Source organism: Erinaceus europaeus, chromosome 14, assembly GCF_950295315.1.
Source record: "Erinaceus europaeus chromosome 14, mEriEur2.1, whole genome shotgun sequence".
NCBI lineage: Eukaryota > Metazoa > Chordata > Mammalia > Eulipotyphla > Erinaceidae > Erinaceus > Erinaceus europaeus.
In genome coordinates this window covers 4080112-4103266 of record NC_080175.1, presented here as the reverse complement: position 1 = coordinate 4103266, position 23155 = coordinate 4080112, and the positions used below count along the sequence as shown (strand labels likewise).

General features: G+C 53.9%; 1 protein-coding gene across 2 annotated transcripts in view; it reads right to left on the bottom strand.

Annotated features, from left to right (window-relative positions):
- Positions 1-23155, bottom strand: part of FAM53B (family with sequence similarity 53 member B) — a 71117-nt gene that overhangs the window by 37271 nt on the left and 10691 nt on the right. The gene's annotated exons all lie outside the window — the stretch shown is intronic.

Below are 23155 nucleotides of genomic sequence, written 5' to 3'. Positions count from 1 at the left end.
AGAGACAGAGATACCTGCAGCCCTGCTTCACCACTTGCAAAGCTCCCCCTCCCCCCCCCCCCCCGCAGGTGGGGACTGTGCTCGAACCTGGGTCCTTACACATTGTAATGCGTGTGCTTCAACCAGGTGCGTCACCACCTGGCCCCCACTCTGGACCATCCTTTACTGGGCTCTGCTGAGGCAGAAGCGGACGGCAGATGGGCTGCGGGGCAAACGCGGGACCGTTTGAGGAAGTGACTTCTTCAGAGGCCCTACTGCCTGTGTCACGGACAAGGCCTGGGAGGCTCCAGGGGTGGCCTGGTGCAGAGGTGGGATGTCCAGCTTCCTATCTGCGTGTGTGCGTTTGGAGGGGGCAGGACCCTCAGGCCTTCTGCCTGTTGCTGCTACCACGAGCTGTCTGCACCGGCAGGATAAGACTCCAGGCCGCCCACCCGAGACTTTATCACGGTGCCTCTCTACCAGGGAGTTAGGAGAGTCTAAAAGGTGTGTCCCCAGAAGGGGTGAGGCGGACATTTAATTCTGCTGGGACCCAGGCTCCATGGCTTCCGGCCCAAATGAGAATTAACGCGGAAAGTCCTTCCTCACTTCCAGTACATGGGACAACAGTAACAAAGGCCGGCTGTCACAGCCTGGACTCTCAGGACAAGCCCAACACCAAACTTGACTGGCTTCAGAAACATACAGGCTGGCCTGGAAGGGGTGTGGCTCACCATGCTGGCGACCCAGGTTTGAGGCCCTGGACCAGAGCAACAGGGGAAGCTCCAGGGCTGTGGTGTCTCCCTGCCCCCACCATCTTCCTTTGTATCAAATAAAAAGAAATTTTTAAGGGGTGGGGAGGTTACCATAGTGGTTATGCAAAGAGACTCTCATGTCTGAGGCTCCAAAGTCCCAGGTTCAATCCCTTGCACCAACATAAGCCAGAGCTGAGCAGTGCTCTGGTAAGTAAAGAAATAAATAAATAAAGCAAAAAAAAAAAAAAAAAAAGAAAATTTTTAAAAGTCAGGGACAGAGAGAAGAGAGATTACACAGCACCACCAGTACCCCATGCTTGGGGCTTGAACTCCAGTCCTGGTGCCCCAGGAAGTGTGACTTGGTGCCCAGACTCTGCCTAGTCGGTACACTCTCTCACTCTCTTAGCTAAAGAGAAAACTGCCAACAGCAGCAGAAGCAGAAGACAGCGGGTGGGTGGTGGTGCACCTGGCTGAGCACACACCTCACCATAACCAAGGACCCAGGTTTGAGTCCCTGGCCCCCATCTGCAGGTGGGGTGCTTTAGGAGTGAAGCAGGTCAACAGATCTCTCTCTCTCTCTCCCCCTCCCTATCTGTCCCATCAAATAAAATAGGGGGAAAAAAAAAGGCTACTAGGAGCAATGGATTTCCAGTGCCAGCATTGAGCTCTAGAAATCACCCTGGAGACTGTAAAATAAGTAAATGAATAGAAATTTAGGGAAGATGAAAAGCAGGACCCTGCTCCCTAGGACCTGCCGCCCAGCCCACGTCAGCACAGAAGGGAGCCTGTCACCTGAAGAAAGTCCCCTGAGCGACCTTCCTCAGGGACAGCGAAGTGGGGAGCACTCACTCACAGGATGGGAGCCTGGGCGTGAGAGCCACGGTGGGGGCTGTGCAGAGCTGTCTGTCCCTTCTCCGTGTCATCTGTGCAAAGTGAGGCCAGGCTTCTCCAAGAGCCCAGCTATCACTACAGGGGAAGTGACCAGTCCCCCGTCACGGTCACGGTCACGTCCCAGGAGCCATCACAGGCTGCAAGAGTCATGTCCCGATGATGCTCCAGTGTATATGGGCTGAGCCCACAGGGAAGAAAGGGAGTGAGGCAGGAGAGGAGCACTGAGCGGAGAGCACCCAGTGAGAGCCCCACGCCACTTTCCCGGGTGCTAAGCCTCTTAGCCTGCGCTGACCATGACCTGCCCTTAGGGGATCAACTGCCAGCAAAGTGCACCAGACCAGGCATGAAAAGTACATCAGCAAAAGGGACAGAGGGAAACTGGAGGCGTGGGTCAGTGGATGGCGCCGAGCTCCCGTGTGAGGTCCCGCGTTCCATCCCCGGCATCACAAGTGCCACACTGGTGCTGTACTTTCTCTCTCCAATAAATCAAACTTTTGTTTCAGTGGAGAAAAGCCCAGGGCCGGGTGGGGATAGATAGCATAGTGGTTATGCAAAGAGAATCTCATGCCTGAGGCTCCAAAGTCTCAGGTTCAATCCCTGCACCACCATAAGCCAGAGTTGAGCAGTGCTCTGGTAAGAGAGAGAGAGAGAGAGAGAGAGAGAAGTTCAGGGCCGGGAGACGGCTCACCAGTACAGTACATGACCATGCATGAGGCCCTGGGTTCCAACCCCAGCACCAAAGAGAGGCACCACAGAGCATACTGGGGAGCCCCAGAGGTGATGGAGCAGTGCTGTAGGGTGTTCTTCCCGTCTGTCTCATTCCCCCCTTCCAGACAGAGTAGTGAGGACGCATCAGGAAGGCTGCTGGGAAGAGGAGTGTGTGCACAAGCTGCTGGGGTCATTCCCCAGCACTGCATAACAGACAGACAGACGGACGGGCAAGCAGGAATGGGAAGATGGCTTGCTCAGCAGGGCCTGTGCCTTGCTTGCCATGTGTGTGGTCTGGGCTCAAACCCCAGCTCCACACGAGAGCCCTACTGCACCAGGGAGAGCTCAGTGCCCTGGTATCTCTCCCTAGATCTGAAATGGGAAAGATCAAACGGTCAGCACAAGGGCAGTGAGGGGGCCCAGAGGCGGACGCAAATGAAACCCGGCTGGAAGCAGACATGGCAGGGTGGGGGCAGCCGGCTCCAGGCCCCCCTCTCCCAGCAGCACCCCCACACTACCCCCCAGTACCAGCACCTGTCCGTGACTCTCCAGGAATGGCTGCAGGGCTTCCCGGGAAGGTGGGCGCTCATTGTGCCACCTCGTGCCCTCACCCATGATGCTCAGTGTGACCTCACCCTCCCCAAAATGATGTTTTTTTTGGGGGGAGAACAGCATCCACCCGCACTACTTAAAGCTCCCTACCAGCTTCGGCTCACAGGTCCCCGGGCATGCGCCTGCTCTGCAGCTGGCACTGGGCACAGCTGGGAGCACTCCAACCTCTTTATCTCAGGGACCTGGGGGTGGGCGGCCCCCCAAACAGTATCACAGGCCCGCAGAGGGTGGGAGTGGGACATGGAACGCTCTGGGAGCTCTGCCCAGCTCTGCTGGGAGGTCACAGCCCCCCCCCCCACACACACACACACAGCCACCTGCCTGCTTCACATTGCGGGCACAGAAACGAATCAGCCGGGCTGCCAGCCTGAGCTTCCGCAGCCCCCCACGTGCCCCAGCTGCCAGGGCACTGCCACCTGCACTGAAGTCCGCTCCAGAGTCTCAGGGCCCCCTGGGCAGATACCCATGGCAGTCTGTCTGGCCAGGTGGGGAACAAAGGCCATTAGGACCCCTCCAGCCATTAGCTGGACCTGAGAGGACAGTCCAGGGACAAGAGGGCAATAGCAGCTGTCTGCCAAGCCTGGAGGGGACTTGCCCAGCTGAATGAGTGCATGGAACTGGGGATGAGACAGCCCTGGGGGGAGGGGGAGCTCCCTGGTTCTGCAGGGCGTGGTGGCTGCAGGCCGGTAGGCTGGCAGGGGCCTCTCCTGCACACTCTTCTCCACTTCCTCGACCGGAGATAACACCCAGCTGCCCCAGGTTCTGAGCACAGGCCACCAAGTTCAGAGGAAATGACGAGGGGGCACACACATTAAGTGGATGCATCCCAGGTTCAAGTCCCCGGTCCCCACCTGCAGGGAGAAAGCTTCACGAGTTACGGTAAAGCAGGGCTGCAGGTGTCTGTCTAGCTCTCCCCTCCTCTTGGTTTCCAGCTATCTCTATCAGATAAATAAAGATTGCAAAAAATTATTAAAAACAAAAGTTATGGGAGACATACTCCATGGAATACTATGATGCAGTCAAAATGACGATTTCTTGTCCTTTGGAACAAAGTGGATGGAACTGGAGGTGATTGTGCAAAAAAAAAAAAGAAAAGAAAAAAAAAACAGAAGCAAGCATAGACTTTGTGACTCACAAGACTGTGACAATTTGTGGTTATCTTTGGGAGGTGTGAGGAGGACACAACTTTAGCGGGGGGTTCAGTGTGGAGCCAGACCCTATCATTTTACAATCCTGTAACCCACTAATAATCACAAAATAAATAATAGATAATAACGAATTACTTTTTTAAAAAACAGAAGTGGAAGTCAGGCGGTAGCACAGCGTGTTAAGCGCAGGTGGCACAAAGCGTAAGGACTGGTGTAAGGATCCCGGTTCGAGTCCCCGACTCCCCACCTGCAGAGGAGTCGCTTCACAGGCGGTGAAGCAGGTCTGCAGGTGTCTGTCTTTCTCCCCCCCTCTCTATCTTCCCCTCCTCTCTCCATTTCTCTCTGTCCTATCCAACAACGACGACATCAATAATAACTACAACAATGAAAACAACAAGGGCAACAAAAGGGAATAAATAAATTAATGTTTTTAAAAAAATAGAAGCAAGGGACAACTAATCTGAAGCCCCGAGCCCTCAGCCTTGAGGTGCTGGGGTGCAAGCTTGCCTGCATGGTGTGGAGGTGAGGGAACGCCACCCTATCTGAGAACACCCCCCACACACACACACACACACACAGCCTGCAGCCACGCCTGGAGCCTCCCCAGCTGAGAGGAGACCGTCCTCCTTCCCTCCCCTCAGTCCTGGCCTCTGCAGGGGACACGGAGGCCAAGGTTCCTGGAGGCCAGGGAGGCAGCTCAGAGGGCAGAGAGTAGGACGTGCCCCCAGGGAGCCCCGACTCTGCAGCACTGTGGTCTCTGTCCATGCACACTGTCTCTGCAAAAGGTGACCGACAAGCAGAAGCTCAGGGAAGCCCACAAGACAGGATGCTGGGTTCCAAAACCATTATTATTATTATTATTATTATTGATTTAATATCGATTTACAAAATGACAACATACAGCACCGGGTGGTAGTGCAGCAGGTTAAGTGCACATGGCGCAAAGCGCAAGGACCGGCGGGAGTAAGGATCCTGGTTCGAGCCCCTGGCTCCCCACCTGCAGGGGAGTCTCTTTACAGGCGGCAAAGCAGGTCTGCAGGTGTCTGTTTTTCTCTCCCCCTCTCTGTCTTCCCCATCTCTCTCCATTTCTCTGTCCTATCCAACAACAATAGCAATGACAACAATAACAACATAAGGGCAATAAAATGAGAAAAATGGCCTCCAGGAGCAGTGGATTCGTGCAGGCACCAAGCAATCCCCAGAGATAACACTGAAGGCAAAAAATAATAATAATAACAACATAACAGGGGTACAACTCTGCACTGTCCCCGCCAGAGTTCTGGGTCCCCAGTCTCTCCACTGGAAGCTACAGCAGTTCTGCTAAGGGCGCAGACATGAGTTATTATTTCTATGACTATCTGTCTATATTTGTATATATTCCCCCCCCTTTTTTAAGGTTCCATCTTCCTTTATAAGTCACACCTACACCTATTACTACATTCAAATATCCCTCCCTTTTCCCTCTTCTGTCTCGGGGTCCTGGTGGAATTAGGTTCAGAGCCCTCTGGTTCTCTTCCCACTCTCACTTCTCCCCCACTGGGAGGATGGGCCAGAATTCTTTATGGAGTGCAGAAGGTGGGAGTTCAGTCGTCTGTCATTGCTTCTCCGCTAGGCGTGGGCGCTGGCAGGTGGGTCCACCCCCCCAGCCCTAACCTCTCTCCGGGCCACTCGCAGGCTCTCCCCTGGAGGGAGGCAGACGTGCCCAGTTGGCCGTGCAGGGGCCGGAGAGGAAGAGGGGCACCCTGTAACATGCAGGCGGGTCCCCACTGCAAGTGGACTGTGACCAAGGAGGGACATGAGCGTGGGGCCACAACAGACAGAAACGGGTGGCGGCACCCCAGGGAGTGACCTACCCCCCTGGCACCCCAGGGAGCCGGTGCTGGGTGCTAAGAGCCTCCCTCTGGCCTCTGGTCTACGAACAGGCATCCATGCCAGCCCAGTGGCTGTGCCCCTCACAGGGCCCAGGGCAGGGGCTCTGATGGCACCTGCCTCCCCAGCTCTCTGCCCCTGGGTCTGCCGGGGAGACCACTGGGCAGGCCACCAAGGTCCAAGAGGCAGAGTGGGTGAGAAGGGGGTGGTAGGGCGACCCCCAATGTGGCAGTGAACAATGCTGCCTGTCTGCCCACCCAACCCCCGCAACCGCGGAGGCCCAGGGCCGGCTGACAAAGGAGGCCTGTGCTCGCTCCCGGGGGGAGGGGCCGCCAGTCACAGCCTGTCCCCCGGCTGTCCCTGCTCGGGCATGTGCACGGCACGCGCTTGCCACATGCTCGCTCATGGGGCCCTGAAAGCACAAAGGCACAGGGTCTCTGCCTTCCACGGTGGGGGGGCGACACATAGGCACCTCAGTGCCAACCCTGACTGGAGCACTGTCCCCTCTCGCGAGAGGGGACACTCACAGGGCAGACCCTCAGAGGCAACACTGCAGGGCTGGGCCTTTCTCCTCCCAGCGAATCCAGGTTGGCCAAAGACACAGAGAGGCCAAGAGGGAGTGCCCGTCGGTAGAGTGTAGGACTTACATGCTCAAGGCTCCTGGCTCCAGCCCCCAAGGCACAGGGCCACGGTGATACCCTAACTTCTCCCTCTCTCTCCCCCTTTCCCTCTCCCTCTCCCTCTCCCTCTCCCTCCAGGGTTACTGCTGGGTCTTGGTGGCTGCTTTACAAACCCACTGCTCCTGCCAGTCATTTTTCCATTCTTTTTAATTGGATAGGACAGAGAAAAATGGAAAGAAGAGGGGGAGATAGAGAGGAGGAGAGAGAGAGGGAGACACCTGCTGACCTGCTTCACTGCTTGTGAGGCATTCCCCCTGCAGGTGAGGAGCTGGGGGCTCTAACTGGGATCCTTGAGCCGGTCCTTGCGCTTTGTGCTTTGTGCACTTAACTGGGTGTGCTACCACCTGGTTCCTGCTTCTCTCTCTCTCTCTCTCTGAAATTTCTGGCTCATATGAAACAAATATGTTTTTAAAAGGATGGGTTAAGCATGCTGTCCTGAGTTTGATCCCTAGCGTCATGTGTGCCAGAGTGAAGCTCTGGTCTGTCTGTCTCTCTGTCTCTCTCTCTCTCCTCTCTGTCTCTTTATCAATCTAAAACAGCAACAATACAGTTAACAGGCCCAGATATCACCCACCCACCGCCTGCCTGCCCGCCTGTCTCTCCCTCCTCCTCCCTAAAGGTACAAATTTGAGGCTGGGCAGTGGTGCACCTGGTTAAATGCACATGTTACCAGGCACACGGACCTGGGTTTAAGCCCTAGCTCCCCACCTGCAGGGTCGGGGGGAGGGGTGTTTCACAAGCAGTGTGGCAGGTGTCTCTCCCCCTTCAATTTCTCTCTGTCCTATCAAAGTTATATATATATATATAAAGGACACAAAGTAAGGAAAGTGGGTGTGCGGGTCCTCTGGAGTACTGTGCACACACAGAGCCTTCTGTTCACTTCCCAGCTCAATATTAAATAATAAATAAGGGCATGGGGATGGGAGACGGTTCACTTGGCCGAGCACGCACTTCAGCACGTGTGAGAACCACCCAGGAGGGAGCTGCCAGCAGCCCTCACAGCACCACGCAAAGGGGACACTGCCACACAGCTGAGCGATGCTGTCTCTCCCATCTCTCACTCCTTCTCTGTCTCTCGCCTTCTATCTGGAACCAAGTCCTCCAGGAGTGGGAAGCGGCAGTGCCACCTAGGTGTGAAGTCCCGGTGGTACACACACATGGGGGCTCAAACACACAGCCCAGGTTCGAGCCCCAGCACCGCTTGGGAACGCCGTGGCCCCAGGGGATGTCCTGGTGCTGCGGTCTCTCCCTCTCTTGCAGCCCAGAGGGGTGACATCATGCACGTGCCCAGTGCCACCCCCGAGTGAGTACTGACAGGAAGGCCGGGGTCTCCGTCTGCTCGGCGTCTGTAATGAAATGCCAAAAGCAGGGGTGCCAGAGACCTGGAGGCTGGGAAGCCCACGGTGGCAGCAGACTGGGGTTCAGGCAAGAGGCCCCCTACACACACACACACATACACACACACACACACACACTGTACCCCCTGTGTCTCTTCAGGGTCTCTTTCTTTTCTTCTAACTTTTTATTTATTATTGGATAGTAAGAACTTGAAATGGGAGGAGGAAATAAGAGAGGAAAGAGACAGAGAGACACCACAGCCCCTGCTTCAGCACTAGTGAAGTTCAACCCCCCCCCAAGTGGAGACCAGGGGCTTGAACCTGGGTCCCTGCGCACTGTATAATGTGTGCACTCAGCACCACCGCCTGACCCCCCTGTGAGGTCTCTTTTCCATGGTCACTAACCCCACTGCTGAGGGCTCCTCTCAGGACTGTGTCACCACCTCACGTCCCCAGCTCTCAGTGACACCAGCTATGGTACTAGGTCTCTCAACATGCAAATTTGGGGAGTAGGGGCTGGAACTTTTGGTACAGAAATCACGTGGGCTTGAGGGCCATCTTCCCATAAGCCTCCTAGCCAGACATCACTGCTCCATGGACAAGCTGGGGTGGGGGGTAACTAGGGTCCCAAGCAGGGAGGACATCGAAGACCTCTAGTGCCAAGGACAATTCTGCAGAGAAGAAAGCAGAGGTCACTGGGACGGAGTGTCTCGCCAAGGGCCATGAAGTCGGCAAGGGGTGGGGGGTCCCGACCACCCGGTGGGGTTCTAGAAAGAGGTGGCCTGGTGTTGGTTTTGAGGAAGACCCCCCACTTTTCTCAAGACTCTCAGCCCTGCAGAAGTAGCAGCTGGACAAACGCCCAGAGTGCAGAGGGGGCAGGTGGGGGGCACAGGAAGCGGGGGGGTGGGGGACTCCCACTCCTGCAGCAGATCAGGGAGCACAAGAAGGGATTGGGAACCGCAGGACGAGCAGTGTCAGTCTGTCTCTCTCCCTCTCTCAGCACACAATCTGGATTGGCTCAAAGAAGCCCACAGGTCAGCCCAGAGGAAGAGGAAGAGCCTGCAGAACATTCTCCAGGAAGGCAGAAGTGGGCGCAGAGAGGGCAGCGAGGGGGTGCTGATCCCTGGGAGGAGAGCCGCTTCCCGGGAAACCCTTCCACCTAGTCTCTGTCGTGAAGAACGAGCGAGTGAGAAGACTGTGTTGTCACTGTCCCTGACAAATGTTCCCCTTTGGAGGCCGAGCAGCGCTGAGCACAAGGACCTGCACTCGAGACCCCCAGCCCCCCCCCCCCAGGCCATGAAGCAGGTCTGCAGGCATCTATCTTTCTATCTCCCTCCTCTCTAACTATCCCTCTCCCCTCTCAATTTCGCTCTGTCCTATCCAATAAAATGGGGGGGGGGGGGTGATGACCTCCAGGAGCAGTGGATTCATTGAGCTCCAGAGAAAAACCTGGAGTCAAGAAAGAAAGAAAGAAAGAAAGAAAGAAAGAAAGAAAGAAAGAGAGAGAGAAAGAAAGAGAAAAGGAATATTCTCTTTTTCCAGCACCAGCACAAGTCTTCTGCTCACACATGGCCACGAGACCACACGGAGATAACTGTCCCAGATGCCACCCTCACTGAGGACACATCTCTGCAGCTTTGTTAGCACCATGGCAGCACTTCTGGAAGAAGAGGAAATGGGCGTGGGGGCCCAGACAGAGGCCAAAGAAGGACCCCGGCTCTCAGAGTCAGACAAACTAGCGAGATCCCACCCAGGGGAAGGGACCAAGGGTGGAGGGTCCAGAGCGATTACCGTGGGAGCCAGGTGGAGGGGTCTCTCTCTCTCTCTCTCTCTCTCTCTCTCTCTCTCTCTCGCAGTCCCCCTTGCATGTGAAGTAGCCAGCTCTGCAATGGAGGGGCTGGAGCAGCAAATACTACTCAGCACTACTCAGTGGGGAGCCAGAGACCCCGGACCTGCCACCAGAGTGTCCTGTCCACTCCACTCCAGGGAGTTCAAACTCACCTGCCTTCTGGGGCCAAGCAGGGGATGCACATGGGGGCAGCGTGCCACCCCCACAAAGACTGCTACTCTGGGGTTACGTACAGAAGAGGATCCAGGCTAAGAGAGAGCATCCCCGACTAACCAAGAAAACGGGGGTTACAACTCGAGACAGGCCACCCGGGAGACCCTGGGTTTGATCCCCAGCACCATGGATAGTGCCAAGGGCCTCCCTGGATGGTGGAGCAGTGCTTTGCTCTCTCTCTCTCTCTCTCTCTCTCTCTCTCTCTCTCTCTCTCGCTCATCCCCGGTTCATCCACATAAAATTAAACTAAAGGCGGAAAGCCCAGGTTTCTTTGCACGCTCTTCATTTTTCAAGCATCAAGATATGCAAAAGCATCCCAGGGCCTAGCAAATACAGGGGGAGGGCCGGGGGGGGACCACATCTGCCCCCCAGGTCACAAGAACGTCAGTTCCGGGCCAGCAGGTGCCGGAGATCCACTCCCCAAAACCAGCAGGAAGATAAAGCCCGCGTCTTGGTCTGAAGAGCCACGTGAGCTCGGCCATCCCGGCAGGCTCACCGCAAGCTAAGACGACTGCAGGGCAGCGCCCGGTAGCCCGGGAGGTGGCAGAGTGAGCGGCACACCAGACTTGCAAGCATGAGATCCCAAGTTCGGCCCCTAGTATCACTAATTCAGAGTTCTGCTCTAGTTCTCTCTCTCTCTCTCCCTCTAGTAAATCTATGAGCTGGGTTGACAGCATCATGGTTCTGCAAAGTACTCTCACGCCAGTGGCTCTAAGGTCCAGGTTCAATCCCCAGCACCACCATCAGCCAGAGCTGAGCAGTGTTCTTCTTCTTCTCCTCCTCCTCCTCCTCCTCTCTCTCTCTCTCTCTCTCACACACACACACAGCAGGGCCCCAAACCCCAGGTCTCTCTCTCTCTCTCTCTCTCACACACACACACACACACACACACACACAGCAGGGCCCCAAACCCCAGGTGCCTCTCTCTCTCTCTCTCTCTCTCTCTCTCTCTCACACACACACACACACACACACACACACAGCAGGGCCCCAAACCCCAGGTGCCCCTCCCTCTCTCTCTCTCTCTCTCTCTCTCTCTCACACACACACACACACAAACACACACACACACACACAGCAGGGCCCCAAACCCCAGGTGCCCCTCTCTCTCTCTCTCTCTCTCTCTCTCTCTCTCTCTCACACACACACACACACACACACACACAGCAGGGCCCCAAACCCCAGGCACATCACACAACTGAAGGGAACTCCAGTCCCTGATGGGAAGGTGACCGACCCCTGGCTCAGTGGCCCTGCCTGCGCCCCCCAGGACAGCCTCACCCTCCAGACCTCCCCTCCACCCTACCACATCGTGGGGCCAGAGCAGGAAGAGGCTCCTCACCGAGTGCTTTGAGCATGCACGCGTGTACACACACACACACACACACACACACACACACACACGCAGACAGGCTGGAGGGCCTTGGCTCTGCCGCCCACAGCTGGCCGGCTCGCAGGGTCAGGGGAGCACACCAGCTGCTTCCTCCACCGAGGCTCCTGCCCAGAACACAGGATTCTGTTTTGATGGCTTGTACACGAGATGTAGAAATGAGAGGGGGGTTTCCTGCCTTTTATTTCAAAATAGCCTGGGACAAAAGAAGACTTTTTGTACCATAACAACAGCGTCAAGGGAAAGTTCAGTGAAGGGGTTTTTTCCTAAATGTCAACCCGCAGAGCCGCCTACTTCTCCACCCACAGACCTGGATGAGAATCATGACGGGGGCACCTCCAAGAGCTCGGTCAGCCTGGGTGCTAAGGAGTGATGGCTTTGGGGTATTTGGGGTAGGGGGTCCCAGGAAGATTTCAGATTGCCAGCACCCACCCCACCCCTCCCCCATTCTCTACTGAGCTCTGAGCTGATTCTCACCTGCAGAGCAGGGCATGCCACCCAGCACCCTAGTGTGTGCCTGCAGTAGGTGCCCAGGAAGTACCAGCTCTTGCTAGGAAACACATGGCCCACTGTAAATTCCTGTCTCAGAGTTATCTCTGGGCCCCTGCAACCCCCCCCCCCACTCTTTGAGTCTCCTGGGCCCAGTCCAGCCTGCCACTGGCTCAGGCCCCCTGTTCCACGGGGAGACCCAGCAGGCTGTTCTGGGAGTGGCTGGCTGGAAGCTGGCAGAGGGAGAGGCAGAGGGAGGGCGGCACCCAGGCTGAGTCTCTTTGTTCTGAAAGCAGGAGGTGGTACAGCCATAAAGCACTGGGTTTGCTGCTGCATGGCCCAGGGTTCAATCCCCAGCACCCCTTGTGCCAGAGCAGCACTCAAGAAAGCAAGCCAATGCATCACGAAGGACCAGAAAGAAATCTCACCAGGGTGGCCCGGGAGGTGGCGCAGTGGATAAAGCACTGGACTCTCGAGCAAAGGGTCCTGAGTTTAGTCCCTGGCAGCACATGTACCACAGTGATGTCTGGTTCTTTCTCTCTCTCCTCCTATCTTTCTCATGAATAAATAAATTCTTTTTTAAAAAGGGGGAGTAATTCAGCGGGTTAAGTGCACATGGCGCAAAGTGCAAGCACCAGCATAAGGATCCCGGTTCAAGCCCCCGGCTCCCCACCTGCAGAGGGGTCACTTCATAAACAGTCAAGCAGGTCTGCAGGTGTCTGTCTTTCTCTCCCCGTCTTCCCCTCCTCTCTAGATTTCTCTCTGTCCTATCCAAAAACAATGACGGCAATGACAACAGTAATAATAACGATCAACAACAAGGGCAACAAAAGGGGGGGGGAAATAGCCTTCAGGAGCAGTGGATTCATGGTGCAGGCACTGAGTTCCCTCTGCACCTCCCTCTGTATGTCTTTCTGTCTGAATGAAAACTCAGCCAGCCAGCAGTGAAACAGAAACCCAGAGACAGGGGTCCAGGAAGTAGCTCAGTGGACAAAGCACTGGACTCTCTGCATGAGGTCCCCAGTTCAATCCCCAGCAGCACATGTGCCAGAGTAATGCCTGGATGTTTCTCTCTCTTCTCCTATCATTTCTCATGAAAACATAAGTATAATCTCAAGAAAGAAAGAAAGAAAGAAAGAAAGGAAAGAAAGAAAGAAAGGAAGAAAGGAAAGAAACTCAGGGAAGAAGGAGGAAGGAGAGAGAAAGAGAAAGAGAAAGAAGAGATGCATTCTGACTTTGGACCTATAAGACATTTCATCTAATTACTGAGTGACCTTTTCGTATATTAGGGGTTTTTGTTTTGTTTTGCTTTGCTTTCCCAGAGCACTGCTCAGTTCCAGTTTATGGCAGTGCAGGACACTGAACCTGAGACCTTGGAGCTCAGGCCGGAGAATCTCTTTACATAACCATTATGCTATCTACCCCCGCCTTATATTCACTATTAACTATCACAGTTTTGGTGATAAAACTGTATCATCAAGTAAAATGGTTTGTAGTAATCACTACCAAATGCTGTGACTAAATTATTCAGAGTCAGTGATCTGGGAGGTGGCACAGTGGGTAAAACACTGGACTATCAAGCATGAGGTCCTGAATTTGATCTCTGGCAACATATGTAGCAGAGTGGTGACTGGTTCTTTCTCTCTCTCTCTCCATTACTCTCATGTAAACAAATTAATTAAATTAAATTAAATTAACAAGTAAATCTTCAGAGACGTAAAAAGAAGGAGGAGGAGGAGAAGAAGAGGAAGAAAAAAGTTCACAAATCTTAAAAAAAAAAAAAAAAAATGAATGGGACCAGGCGGTGGTGCACCTGATCAAGCGCACACATTACAGTGAGCAAGGACCCAGGTTCAAGCCCCCGGTCTCCACCTGCAAGGGGAAAAGCTTCACAAGTAATGAAGCAGGGCTGCAGGCATCTCTGTCCCTCTCTATCTCCCCCTCCTCTCAATTTCTGGCTGTCTCTATCCAATTAATAAAGATAATAAAAGGGAGTCGGGCGGTAGCGCAGTGAGTTAAGTTTGTGTGGTGCAAAGCACAAGGACCGACGTAAGGATCCCGGTTCAAGCCCCCAGTTCCCCACCTGCAGGGGCGTCGCTTCACAGGTGGTGAAGCAGGTCTGCAGGTGTCTATCTTTCCCTCCCCCTCTCTGTCTTCCCCTCCTCTCTCCATTTCTCTCTGTCCTATCTAACAACGATGACATCAATAACAACAACTACAACAACAATAAAAAACAACAAGGGCAACAAAAGGGAAAATAAATAAATATAAAGATAATTTTAATTCAAAAGATAATCAAAAAAAATTTGTAAAGAGTGAAACAGAAGGGGAGAAAAACTGTGCACACCCTCCCTTAGCCCTTCCCCATGCAGCTGTCACTGGATAAATGTACCAGGTCTGTCAGGTTTGGGGGTTCCCCTCCTTTTCACTCTTGCCCAAGATCCTGAATGTTCTGCCAAGTAGCTGGTGTTTGGAGAGACGAAATGTCTGTGTCTTGGTTGTGAAGGGGTTGAAGGACACTGTTTGAGCCAAGGAGATGGGCACAGCTAGTACCCTGTCAGTCCAGCACCCCTGAAAAGTACCTGGATGGAGCAAAGGCAGGAGCGGCCAGGACTCCAGACGTCACAAGACAGACCCACCAATTCGAGCACCAAGATACTCACGGCGACTGTTAGTTAACTAAGGAGAATGGTCGACAGCAAGGCAGCCCTTCCCCTCCCACTGGCGGAGAGAGAAATCCTCAAGCATGAGGTCCTGAGTTTGATCCCTTGCATGGCCTGAGCTGGAAGGATGCCCTGGCTCCCTCGCGCTCTCTCTGCTTCTTATTAACTAACAGAAAATCTTTAAAAACAAGTCTCGTGCCGGGTGGTGGTACACCTGATTGAGCGCACATGTTACAGTGTGCAAGGACCCAGGTTCGAGCCCCCACTTCCCACCTGCAGAGGGAAAGATTTGCAAGTGGTGAAGCAGGGCTGCAGGTGCCTCTCTCTCTCTCCCTCTTTCCCCCTTCCCTCTCAATTTCTAGCTGTCTCTATCCAATAAATAAATAAAGATTAAAAATAAAAAAAAAACAAGTCTCAGGGGCTGGGCACATGTTACAATGTGCAAGGACAGAGGTTCAAACCCCTGGTCCCCACCTGCAGGAGAGAAGCTTCACAAGCAGTGAAGCAGGGCTGCGGGTATCTCTCTTGTCTCTCTCCCTCTCTCTATTTTATTCGGCAGGACAGAAAAATTTGAGAAAGGAGAGGAAGAGAGAGTGGAAAGAGAAAAATAGGCATGTGCAGACAGACCTGCTTCACCACTTGTGAAGCGTCTCCCATGCAAATGGGGAGCCGAGACTCAAACCCGGGCCCTCGCGCCGTGATCCGTGTGCGCTTAACCAGGTGCGCCACCATCTAACGCCCTCTCTCTTTATCTCTCCCTCCCCTCTCAATTTCTCTCGGTCCCTATCCAAACAAGAAATAAAATATTTAAGTCTCCACTCAAGGAGGCTGAAATTGTAGCAAGCCTCTTTTCAGATCACAGTGGAATAAAAGTAGCCCTGAGCCATGAAGCGAAAGCTGGACTAAAAACGGGAGCGCACACGGCAGAGGAAACCACTTGCTTCTGGAGAGCTACGGAGTCAAAAAGGATATGAAAGAATTTGTTTAAAACCCTGGAAACAAATGAAGGCCCCAGCTCTCAGGGCTTTGGGGTTCAGAGGGAATTCCACAGCATTATAGACCCACGGCAGGAGTCAGGGTAAACATCGGTCCATCTAACCTCTCAAGTAAAGGAACTGGAAGAGAATGAATGAGACCTAAAGCCAGCGGTGGGAGATAAGGCAGACAGAAGTCAAAAAGTCAAAGGACTTTCGTGGTGAAGCAACAGCTTATTGTCCCAAAGGGTGAACAAAACTGAGACCCCAGGGCAGCCTGCCCAGCCGCATGAGACCAGCCGGGAGTGATCACACGGCTGTCCCCCTGCCCAGAGCCCGTGGCCGCGGCAGGTGAAATGTGGACATGGCCCCAGCACCACAGCATTATGGGCCAGGTGCAAAGACCTGGACCTCTGTGCTGTCCACATCTGCCTTCGCCCTCCCTGACCGACACCGTCTCTACTTCTCTTCCAGAGAGATTCGATCCGGAGCAGATGAGAGGGGAGTGAGAGCAGAGGTCCCACAAGACAGCCTGCGACCGAGAGGACCACATGACGCCGGCCGCCTGGCCCGTAGCTTGTCTGTCTTCCTCATGCCGCTCATTCTCAACAAACAGAGTGGCTCCTTATCTGTTACCCGTGGGATCCGGCCCTTTCATCCACACACAAACAGCCTGACCTCCACACGGCTACGTGTGTGTTCGAGTCCTGAGTATGCATGCTACATGTGTTTCTGCAGGGCCCGGAATGCAATCGTGGTGTGTGCATGTGTGTTTGTGTGCACAGGATCACGTGCACGTGTCCCGGTCAGCAGAGCCGAGGCATCCACGGTGTCACAGGCCGGAAACCTCTCGCCACTGGGGACTGCGGCCTGGGCTGGGCAAGGGTCTCGGTCACACCCCGTCCTGTCCCATCTCCCCACTGCTCTGGGTCAATCTGGGTCCTCCCTGCTGGGGAGTCCCCGGGCAGGACTGGCCACTGGAACACTGTGAGGGTGGGGTGGCTTTGAATCTCTGGTCGGACACGCAGGGAGACGTCCCCCGTAAGCGTGACTGGAGAACTGAACTCTCCGTGTCACTCGGGGTCATCAGCCTGTACAGCACACAGATTGTGACGATGGCAATGGCGGTGGCTACCCTATCAGCACAGGTGGGGGCAGGGTGGGGACTCTAGGGAGAAGGGGCCTGCAGCTTTGGCCAGGGAATAGACACGGGTTGTCAGAAAAGTCATGATGTACCTTTCTATGAAAGAATGTGTAGTGGTTCTTCTGAAAATCCAGTATATTAAGAGATTTAGCTGATACTTCCATACTTCCTGATAATGCCATGGATAACGGACCAGTGCTGCTGTCTCTCTCTCTAATATTGTATTTATTTATTTATGAGAAAGCTATAAGGGAGAAAAAGAATCAGACATGTGCAGCTGGGGATTCAACTCAGGACCTCATGCTTGAGAGTCCAGTGCTTTTATCCACTGCTCCACCTCCCAGACCACGAACTAATATTCTTTTTAAAAAATATGTTATTGGGGGCCGGGCAATAGCACAGCGGGTTAAGCGCACGTGGCACAAAGCACAAAGACCGGTGTAAGGATCCTGGTTCGAGCCCCCGGCCCCCCACCTGCAGGGGAGTCGCTTCACAGGCGGTGAAGCAGGTCTGCAGGTGTCTGTCTTTCTCTGCCCTTCTCTGTCTTCCCTTCCTCTCTCCATTTCTCTCTGTCCTATCCAATGACGACGACAACTCTAAGAACTACAACAATAAAACAACAAGGACAACAAAAGGGAATAAGTAAATAAATATTTAAAATATATACATATTTCATTATTTATTGTTGGATAGAGACAGGGAGAAATTGAGAGGGGCGGGGGAGACAGAGAGAAAGAGACAGACACCTGCCTGCGCCCGGCGTCACCGCTTGTGAAGTTTCCCCTGCAGGTGGGGACGAGGGGCTTTGAACACAGGTCCTTGAGCACTGTAATGTGTGTGCTTAGCCAGGTGCGCCACCACTGTTCTAGTGGGTGGGCCACCAGGTGCCACACCCAGAGCCTCACTCTGGAGCTTGGGTGATGCAAGTCCTGCACACCACCTTCTGAGCCCCTCCCCGGCCCCTTCATATTCGTGGGCTCTGTCATCTGATCAGTTCTGTGACATGACATGAACAAGAGGTGCAGCTGTGGGGCCGGGTGATGGCGCACCTGGTTGAGCGCACATGTTACAGTGTGCAAGGATCTGGGTTCAAGCCCGCAGTCCCCACCTGCAGGGGGAAAGCTTCATGAGTGGTGAAGCAGGGCTGCAGGTGTCTCTGTGTCTCTTTATCTCCCCCTCCTCTCAATTTCTGACTGCCTCTATCCAATAAATAAAGTTAATAAAATTTTTTTTTTTAAAAAAGAGGTGCAGCTGTGTGTCAACAAAACTTTATTTGCAGAAACGGGTTGCGGGCCAGAGCGGCCTGTGGGCTCAGCTCGCCAACCTGGATGCAGAAATCCGAGGTCAGGCCGGGGCCACTGCCGCCAGTGGAAGCCCCTGGCCCGTTATCTCTCTGCACCTCAAGTCCTTCAACCACAGTGAAGAGGCAGGCCCAGCCGCGCACCTCACGGTGGTACCAAGAACTCAAGGAAAGGGCTCGGGCAGTTCACCTAGTGAAGCACTTACGTCCGCCTGTGGGAGACCCAGGTTTGAGGCCCTCACACCACATGGCAACACCTATGCAGGGAAGCTCTGTGAGCACTGGACTGTCTCTCTCCTTCTCCCTCTCCCTCTATAACAACAATAACAAAAGCCACCGGGAACGGGGGACACCTGCAGGCTCGGAGCCCCAGTCAGTGGCCTGGTGGCCACAAAAAACCCTACGACAACAGGAACCTCACATCCCCACTATAGAGCCTCTATTTCCCCCAGTCCTGGAACCTTAGGGTAGGGCCCACTTTCCCGCATGCCTCTCCCAATCCATATCAAATAATATTGCATCTGCCAACCGCAACCTGATCAACGCAACGACCGCCACCTCAACATGCTTCAGCTCAGGCCGTGTCCAGAGACTTCACGTGTGGAATGACAACCCTTCAGCTTCATTACTCAGGTGAGACCTTTCCTTTCATAGTATTCTCTAATTCCATCCCAGGTGGTTCACTTTCTAACAAAGTCCCAAAACCTAGATATAGACCAGGTTCTGTGAGAGAGAGAGCATATGTTCACACGTATCCATAAACTAGTGCAAAATATATACCTGAAAGCAGAAATACACTAGAGTTTGCAGTGAGTACTCCCCCAACACTTCCTCTCCACTATTCCAAGCTTTGGGTCCATGATTGCTCAACAATTTGTTTGGCTTTGTATGTTAACTCTCATTTCAGCCCCCAGGTTCCAGATGCCATCAGGATGCCGGCCAGGCTTCCCTGGACTGAAGACCCCACCAATGTGTCCTGGAGCTCCACTTCCCCAGAGACCCACCCTACTAGGGAAAGAGAGAGGCAGACTGGGAGTATGGACCGACCAGTCAACGCCCATGTTCAGCGGGGAAGCAATGACAGAAGCCAGACCTTCCACCTTCTGCAAACCACAATGACCCTGGGTCCATGCACCCAGAGGGACAGAGAATGGGAAAGCTATCAGGGGAGGGGAGGGGATATGGAGATTGGGTAGTGGGAATTGTGTGGAGTTGTACCCCTCCTACCCTATGGTTTTGTTAATATCTCCTTTCTTAAATAAAAAATAAATTTAAAAAAAAAGACAGAGACTTCAGAGGGAGAGAGCTGAGAAGGGAGAGGGCGGCTCAAAGGTGCAGCACACATCCTACCATGCACACGGCGTGAGACCCCGGGGTCCACCCCCAGCACCTCTCTGGAGCACCAAGGACAGTACTGAGGGAACTCCCTGGATGGTGCTGAGGGCGCTGCTGTCTCCCTTCCTCTCTAACTAAACAGGATCTTAACCACTGAGCCAGGCAGACATCACACTTGCACAAGGACCTCAGCACACCCCAAGGTCACGTACACGAGGCCTGTAAGGTGTGACCAGAGCTGGCGTGGGTGGGGGCCACCTAGGCAGACCTGAAGTTGGCCTAGAGGTCCCAAATATGCCTCCTGGGCTTCCCTGCACTGTACCCGGGGACGGCCAGCCTGCTCCCAGAGCAGCCTGGTGGGCAGCTGAGTGTCAAAGCCGGGGTGGCAGGGTCAGCTCCAGGGCTCCCCCAGCTGACCCGGTGCCCCTTCTCTTCCTCCAGGACCTCTGGCCGCCCCGTCCCACCGCTACCCGCCTCCCCTGAGCAGCTGGCCAAGGCTCCCGGGGAGGAAATGGTAAGGCAAAACACAGAAGCCGATTTCCTGAGGGCCCAAAGCAGCTCACTCTGCCAGTTCCTATTCTGGGTGGGGCCTGGAGTCCTGTCACTGCCCGTGACCACAAAAGCACCCACACCCCCCCTCCGGCAGGCTGTGGCCCACCCACACCCTGGAACAGGCTCCCAGGCTACACGAGGCAGGGTGGGAGTGAGGCTCAGGGGGCTGGCTGTCACCTGCGTGGCGTCACACGCCATGAAGCAGGAACCCAGGTGGGCTCCTCGGGCCCACAGCAGGGTGCACCCCAACTCTCCCCAGCACCATCCCAATTCAAGAGCAGCACACAGAACTGGGGATCCCAGCTGGATCCACTCTACACTGGCAAAAAGCCAGTGAGCAGAACAGAGAGCAGAACAGAGCAGGGAGGCCGGCGGGCAGGCAGCAAGGGGCCCGGGAAGGCCTCCTCCCACCCTGCCGAGCCACTCACCGCCTTCCATAGGGAGCAATGCCAGTCTCCCAGCCCCAGCAGGGAAGACTATGCCTGGCACTGTCCCTCACGTCTGGAGCTGAGCAGGGTGCCAGCCCCCAGAGAGCCGAAGCAGAAAGGAGCAGAAAACAAAAGGGGAGCAGCAGCCCATGGCAGCCCAGCCCAGCGTGGTGCCAACCGCAGTCTCTTCTGTTGACACTGGTGGACACGCCTGGCTACACACCTGCAGAAGAAACCGCTCAGTGATGCCAGGACCCTAGCGCACAGCACCCCACCACCAAGAGGCTTTTCCCAGACAGTTTCTCGTTCTTTGGTTTTAAGGAGGAGAGAGGAAGACGCTACAGCCCTGCACCACCATCTGTGACGTGCCACTGTGGTACCAGGGCTTGAACCCAGGGCCTCACACGTGCAGAGGCACGAGCTCTGTGAGTGAGGAGTCTCCCAGCCCCATGCGCTGGTTGGTTGGGTAACGCAATGGCAGACAGTGAGTTCAGGTGTCATGGACGGTCTCTGCCCTTGGTGCCCCCCAAGGATGGCAGTGGTCAGACCCACACCTGTGGGGAATTCAGCCCAGAGTCCCCACTCAGCCCCCTCGCCAATGACAACATCATTAACAACAATCATAACTACAACAACAATAAAACAAGAGCAGCAAAAGGGAAAATAAATTTAAAAAAATTTTTTTAATCCAGTTAAACGGGGGCTGAGTGGTGGTGTACCTGGTTGAATGCACATGTTACGATGCACAAGGACCCGGGTTCAAGTCCCCAGTCCCCACTTGCAGGAGGAAAGCTTTGCAAGTGGTGAAGCAGGGATGCAGGTGTCTGTCTCTCTGTCTCTCACCCTTCTATCTCCCCTTCCCTCTTTATTTCTGGCTGTCTCTATCCAATAAATAAATAAATATAATAATTTTTTAAAAATTTTAAATTCCAGTTAGGACTAAGGAAGACAGACTAATGGTTCTGCAGGAAGGCAGAGCCCAGATGGTGGCTTGAAGACAACTCCTGGCTTACTCTCTGCAAAGGGGCTGCTTAAAACATGGGAATTCCGGGAGTGGGCAAGACTTCCAGGAGAGTGGTGGAGGAAGTCCATAGGGAGGGGTCAAAGTGGAGCCAAGGCGGAGAATGACAAGTCACTGTAGGCTGGCAACGGGCTGCTGGAAAAAGGACAACACGGTTCAGAGCTGCTCCACCCAGCTGCAGATGCTGCCATGATGCCATCTCGACCTCCCTGGGCAGACGGCCTCACCCATGTGTCCTGGATCCCCATGTCCCCAGAGCCCTGCCCCACTAGGGAAAGACAGAAACCGGCTGGGGGTGTGGGTCCACCTGCCAGTGTCCATGTCTAGTGGAGAAGCAATTTAGAGACGTCAGAACTCCCACCTTCTGCATCCCATAAGGATCCTGAGTCCATACTCCTAGAGCAATAAAGAACAGGAAAGCTTTCAAGGGAGAGGATGGGATACAGAGCTCTAGGGGTGGGAACTGTGTGGAATTGTACCCCTCTTATCCTATGGTCTTATCCGTATTTTCATTTTATTTAAAAAAAGAGAGGATGGGGAGTCCGGCTGTAGCGCAGTGGGTTAAGCGCAGGTGGCGCAAAGCACAAGGACCGGCATAAGGATCCCGGTTCGAACCCCGGCTCCCCACCTGCAGGGGAGTCGCTTCCCAGGCGGTGAAGCAGGTCTGCAGGTGTCTGTCTTTCTCTCCCCCTCTCTGTCTTCCCCTCCGCTCTCCATTTCTCTCTGTCCTATCCAACAACAACAACAATAATAACTACAACAATAAAACAACAAGGGCAACAAAAGGGAATAAATAAATAAAATAAAATAAAAAAAAAGATTAAAAAAAAAAAAAGAGAGGATGGTTCTGCAAAAGACTTTCATGCCTCAGACTAGGAGGGTCCCAGGTTCAATCCCTTGCACCACCATCAGCCAGCGCTGAGCAAGGCGGTTTCCTCTCTGGACCTTTCTCTCTCTCTTTTTTATTGAAAACATCGACAATTTTAATACAATTCTGAGCAGTGGTGCACTCTCGCTCTCTTCCTCTGCATCTCTCCCTTCTTCTCTCTCAATGTCTCTGTCGCCACCCAAATAAACAAGATATTTGCAGAGATTCATTCTGCAGAACCGCTCTGCAGAGAGTAAGCCAGGAGTTGTCTTCAGGCCACCATCTGGGCTCCGCCTCCCTGCAGAACCATTATTCTGTCTTCTCCAGCCCTTTAACTGGATTTTTTAAAATCTGCAATTTATTTATTTATTGCCTCCAGGGTTATCGTTGGGGCTGGGTGCCTGCACTACGAATTCACTGCTTCTGGAGGCCATTTTTCTCATTTTTGGTTGGGTTTGTTGTAGTCGTTAATTGTTGTCAGAGCTGCTGTTGGATAGGATAGAGAGAAATTGAAAGAGGAGGAAAAGACAGAGGAGGAGAGAAAGACAGACACCTGTGGACCAGCTTCACTGCTTGCAAAGTGACCCCCCGCAGGTGGAGAGCTGGGGGCTCGAACCGGGATCCTTAAAAATTTATTATTATTAAAATTTGATTATTGGAGGAGTCAGGCGGTAGCACAGCGGGTTAAGCACAAGCGGCGCAAAGCACAAGAACCGGCATGAGGATCCCGGTTCGAGCCCCCGGCTCCCCACCTGCAGGGAAGTCACTTCACAGGCGGTGAAGCAGGTCTGCAGGCGTCTGTCTTTCTCTCCCCCTCTGTCTTCCCCTCCTCTCTCCATTTCTCTCTGTCCTATCCAACTACAACGGCATCAATAACAACAATGATAACTCCAACAATAAAACAACAAGGGCAACAAAAGGGAAAATAAATAAATATTTAATTTTTTAATTTG